This window comes from Peromyscus eremicus, chromosome 18, assembly GCF_949786415.1.
Source record: "Peromyscus eremicus chromosome 18, PerEre_H2_v1, whole genome shotgun sequence".
NCBI classification, from domain to species: Eukaryota; Metazoa; Chordata; class Mammalia; order Rodentia; family Cricetidae; genus Peromyscus; species Peromyscus eremicus.
In genome coordinates, this window is record NC_081434.1 from 827,728 (window position 1) to 833,727 (window position 6,000).

Below are 6,000 nucleotides of genomic sequence, written 5' to 3' on the forward strand. Positions count from 1 at the left end.
GACATCTTTTGAGTAGTTACAGGCTCCAGGAACTGCAGGCACTTTATATAATATTGAAGTTCAACTCTTTAAAGATTATAATTATTCATAATTATCAAGCTTATTTTATATCAGTACACAAATCAAAAACATGGAATTTTCATAATAAAAGCATAGTACACCATTCCCATTCTGTACATCGGGTCATTTTTGCCAGAGATTTTATAAAACGTTTTCTGGTCTTTCAAACTGGCTATCAAAACTCTCCCAAAACCTTAATCACAACTTTACTCACAAACTCTGTATAGTGTTTTACAGAAATATTTTACTAGTAGCAAAAAACAAGGAATGTGCATTATTATTATAATAAAATGATAAAATTACCATAAAACAGAAAAAGGAAAGTAGATATAGAATAAACATGAAACAAGGTTAAAATAAAATGTGTTGATATTTTTCACTACAGAGCAATAATAATATATAGTTTTAAATATGAATTCTCAATATCACTAAATTGTAGGAGTTTTAGACTTGAAATTGAAAATAAACTCTATCTAATGAGAAGGTGCCTATGAATTCAGGATGTTCTGAGAAATTCATATTTTCAATAAAAAAAACAACAAAATGATGTTGCTAAAGCATGAATTAAATGAACCAAAGGATAAATTGTAGAGAAATATGGAGAAAGCAACTTAAAATTCATGTTTTGTGAAGGTTTGTTTTACATTTGCTTAATACAGAGAATTGGTTCAAGTATATAATCAGATTTTCAGAGATATAGGAAAAACATGTTTTGTTCAACAATGGTTCAGCTGAGAAAGACCCAGGCCAGAGTGGAGCAAGTAACAGAGAATGACTCCTGATGGCAGCATGCAACAGAGCAGATTTGGTATGAACCAGACAAGTGTCCACAAACAAACTAAACAACTAAACCAACAGTTATTTAATGAAGCCACTAAAACAGCATTTTCAACTACACTAGAGCATGCTGAAGTATTTTTCAGGAATTCACAGTGTAGTGGAGGAATAAACAGATTTTAGCACTGTTGTGGAATATTATTTTAACTGGGTAAAGATGTGTTACTTTTGTTTATGCTGCATTTGTTTAATGATGTATGGATGTGTGTTTAATTATGTAAAGATGTGCTGCATTTGTTTCATTTTGCCTGCCTAAGGCACCTGATTGATCTAATAAAGAGCTGAATGGCCAATAGCTAGGCAGGAGAAAGGATAGGCAGGGCTAGTGGGCAGAGAGAATAAATAGGAGGAGTCTAGGCTGGGGAAGAACTAGAGAAAAAGAGAGGAGAGAATGAGGGACACACCCTGTGCAAGAAGCCAGGCAGACAAACAGACAGACAGACATAGAGAAGTAGTGAAAGTAAGATATACAAAAGTAAGAAAGGTAATAAGCCCCAAGATAAAGGGTAGATAAAGAGAAACAGGTTAAATTAAGTTTAAAAAGCTAGCCAGAAACATGCCTAAGCTGGGCTGAGCATTCATAATAAGTCTCTGTCTCATGATTTGGGAGCTGGTTAGTGGCCCAAAAGAGAAAGCCTGGTACACAGTGCAGTCTGAATGTGGGGTACTGTGAAGAATGAGTATAAGTGTTTATTGCATGTATTCAACAGTATGATTCCTACTACCATGGAAATGAGGTAAGAAGGACTTGGGTAGTATAACGTGCTACACACAATGCTAATCATACACACGTATATGTGTTTCTGTGTTTGGATACATACATAATTTATTAAAGTTTCATAAATGTTTTCAGAAAAAATCTTCATAACACCAAGAGAAATGAACTACCAGTAGGTAACAATATTTCAATGTTGATGTGCTATCCAGACTTCCAAATGAAGCAATCACACTTGCCTTTGGAAGCTTGCCAGAAGATGAGACAGGGTGTGTGTGGAGGGGAGGGGTGTCTGATAACAGCGTGGAAAAGGCAAACATAATCTAGTAACAAAGGTTGTATCTTGTATACCAGGCATAAGAACAAAGCTAAGAATCACTGTTCGACAAAGGAATCCTACTCCAGTCGGTGTTCCCAAAATTGTTGCTTTCACACACTCCTCCTGCTGTTAAGCATGTTTATTGCTGTTTATCTTACACATGGCCTCTTACATTGGACACCATCCCCAAACAAAAGGTTCTCAGCTCAGTGGTCAGGGAGCATTTTCTCTTTTGAAACATACATATATAATGTATTAAATATTAAGCATATCTCCAAAGGTTTCATATATATATTACCTTACGTCCTGTTCAAAATTATCTTATGGGATTGATTTATATAGAGAAGAAAAACTGTATTTTTTACATGAGGAAATAGCACAAACAATTAAGAGGCTTAGATTCTTTTTTATCAATCAACAGGCTTAGAAACCTCTTGAAAATGAAGTTTCTTGTCTGTGGCAAGTATATGTATTTAGGAGTGTGTGTGTATAAAATTAATGAAAAATGAGGCCATGGATTTTTTTTTTTTTTGGTTTTTCAAGACAGGGTTTCTCTGTGTAGCTTTGCGCCTTTCCTGGAACTCACTTTGGAGACCAGGCTGGCCTTGAACTCACAGAAATCCGCCTGGCTCTGCCTCCCGAGTGCTGGGATTAAAGGCACGCGCCACCACCACCCGGCGAGGCCATGGATTTTGAAAGAGAGCAAGAAGAGATATATGGGAGGCTTTAGAAGAAATAAAGGGAGGAGGAAAATGATTTGTAATTATATTAATCTCAAAATAAAAAAATAATTTTAAAGGTATAAAATGTGAGAATGTTTATATAAAAATGAGAAAAGAAAGAAAACTTTGTGAGTAATGGAAGCAAGAGAAGAGTAGAATTCTGTCCATAAACAAAGAATAGCTATTTTGTAAAGACAAAATTAACCACATGTACTAGTGGTAACAAAAAATATTCCACAAGATATATATACATTTTATTGTATCTATCCCTGTTCTTGGATACCTATGCTGGCTCTATAATTAATCTATTTGAATATTGCTGCAATAATAATTAATGTGCAAGTGTCTCTGACATATTGACATGGAATATTTTAGATAAATACCTAGCAGTGGTATAGCTAGGTCATATGAAAGATCTATTTTTAATTTTTTGAGAAACATCTGTGCTGATTTCCATATCTGTTAGGCTAGTTTCTGTTCTCACCAGCAATATATAAGGATTCTCTTTTGTCCATATCCTTGTTATTTGTTATTATTAGTTTCTAAAGATTGTCATTCCAACTTTGGTAAAATAGAATCTTAATGTTGTATTGCTTTACATTTCTCTGATGGCTATTAAAGTTGAATATTTTTTCATATGCTTCTTGGCTATTTGTATTTTATCTTTTGAGAGCTGTTTTTTTATTATTATACATTAATATGTAATAGATTTCTGTGTAGCATTTTTCATACATATCCTTTCCCTTCTTTTGCCCTATCACTTCTGCTGAACTTTTTCTCAACTAGTCTTTCTTAAATTTTCATGTCATTTGTTCACATTGTTTTTCCTGGGCTAATGAGTTTCACTAGAGTTACAGCAGTAAGGGTAAAAGGTTATCTATTTATCTATTGTAACATAGCACCTTACCAATGGCTACACCACAGAAGAAAACATCTATCCCTTCTCCAGCAACCATAACCCACTTGCCTTATGACCTCTGCTAAGACAGAATGTTGGTGTCCCAATCTTTGGTAGATTTTTTCAGATAAGCACAGTGCTGTGTGTTCAATAGTACATGACCATGTCATACCCAGAAGTCAACATTCCACACCACTCCTCAACTTCCTCTGAATCTTACGGTCTTTCCACTTCTTATTCCATTATTTACCCTGAGCCAGAGAGATTATATATAGGTGTCCCATATATAGTTAAGCATTCAGATATCACTTATTCTCCTCACTTGACCAGTTATGAGCCTCTGCAGTTACCACTGCCCACAGGAAAGAGAAGCCTCTCTGACCAAGCTAATAATAACAATAACCAATATGCCATAAATGGTGTTATTTACAAGGCAATGTGCTGGACACATTGTGTCCATTTAGCAAAATAACAGCAATAGATTTCCCACTGGGGATTATACCCAAACCAGTAGGGGGCATTTGAACATATTTTTACTACATAAATTCTCTCCAGGGGACTAGGCCTATGTCTAGCCAGAAAATTGTTGGTTACCCCCATAACAGACTTGCCACAGTCTCAGTGATGGTCATACCTTACCTGGCCAGTTTGTGATGCTGCACACAGGGTCCATAGATGAATATGACTGTCAGTGGCAGTTCTTCCCAGCCACTTACACAGCACCTTCTGATTCATTAACCAATTTGTTAATTTGTTTATTTCCTATTGTTTAGCTTACACACATTCTTCTCCCATCTGGGAGATTGTCTCTTTTCTCAGTGAACTGCTTTTTTTCAATTTCATGAGATCCCAATCAATGAAATTATACTTTTTTTTTTTTTTGCTTATTAACTGAATAGTTTATTTCAGGACTCAACTAAGACCCAAACAAACAAACAAACAAACAACAAACTCAACACCAAGAATCTACTTTAATGCTAATTTCTAGGGCCCCCATTCCTCTCTAAAACCCTTGGTGGAAAAAATAAGTTTAATCTTGGAACAACTTTGCAACTAATTCACTACTTACTGTCATTACATTCTTCAATCCAGCCTGGAAACTACAATTACATTATTTTTTTTTAATTTTGCAATACAATTCAGTTCTACATATCAGCCACAGATTCCCTTGTTCTTCCCCCTCCCGGCCTCCTCACCTTCCCCCCAGCCTGCCCCCCATTCCAATCTCCTCCAAAGCAAAGCCTTCCCCACAGACTGAGAAATTATACTGTTTATAGGACAATAGATGTAACTCTAACTAATCATACTAAGTGAACTAATCCAGTTTCAGAAAAACAAATACCATATCTTTTCACTTATTTGTGGTTCCTAGATTTTATACACATATATAGTCACTTATGTATATACAACATGAAAATAGAAATAAAATTATCTAGAGAAATAAAGGGGACTAACAAAAACGGTAGAGTTGAGAAAGAGATGGTAAGCTTCAACATACAATATACTTTTACAAAAAAATTAAATTAAATAAGTTATTTTTTAAAAAACATTGAGGCTGGAGAGATGGTTCAGTGGTTAAGAATACAGTTTTGCACAAGACCAGAGTTCAGTTCCCAAGTGGCTCACAGTGGCCTATAACTTCAGTCCCGGAGATTCCAGAGGTTTCTTCTGACCTCTGCTGGCATTTGCACACATGTGCACACATACGTAGATATGCACATAGAAATACACATAAATCAAAATATTAATTAAAACTCTGTGTACCACCCTGGCTCCCCAAAATTAAAACATATGCTACTAAATTAATGCATATATGCATGTATTATCTACTATATGTTTAATGTACATGGAGTGATCTAGATTGGGTTAAATTATGATCTAAAACATAATATATGATGAAAATTTATATTACAAATCTAAGTGTAAAAAGATAGAATCCTTGAAAATGGGTTCTTGCCTGTTTTAGATGGCCTTAAGAAAGATATAAAATGCAATCCATTCCTCATGCCATATATATATATCATCTATCAGTGTACAACCAATGTGAGAATGTGATATCCAAAAAATGTCACAAGTCATCCTAAAGTAGAGATGTTCATATAAAATATGTCTGAACTATTTCTATCAAAGACTAATGTCATCTAAAGCAAATAAAAACTGTAAGTACATGTGTTGGCAATGAGTTTAAAAGTGTTGGAAACCCATCTTGGAATTTGAGCAGAGGGCTGGAACTGTGGCAACAAAGAAGTCAATGACAAACTGTACATTTACATTACCACCATTTTGTATCATAACAAGTTAATGGGTTAGAGAGTTTTAATAACAATTAATATATTATTATATTATATAATCATTATTATACATAACTATTATATAATAATGACATAATATAAACATGTATTTCTGTTGGAACTTTAAAATTCACTTTCTGAACTACTCTTTTTCATAT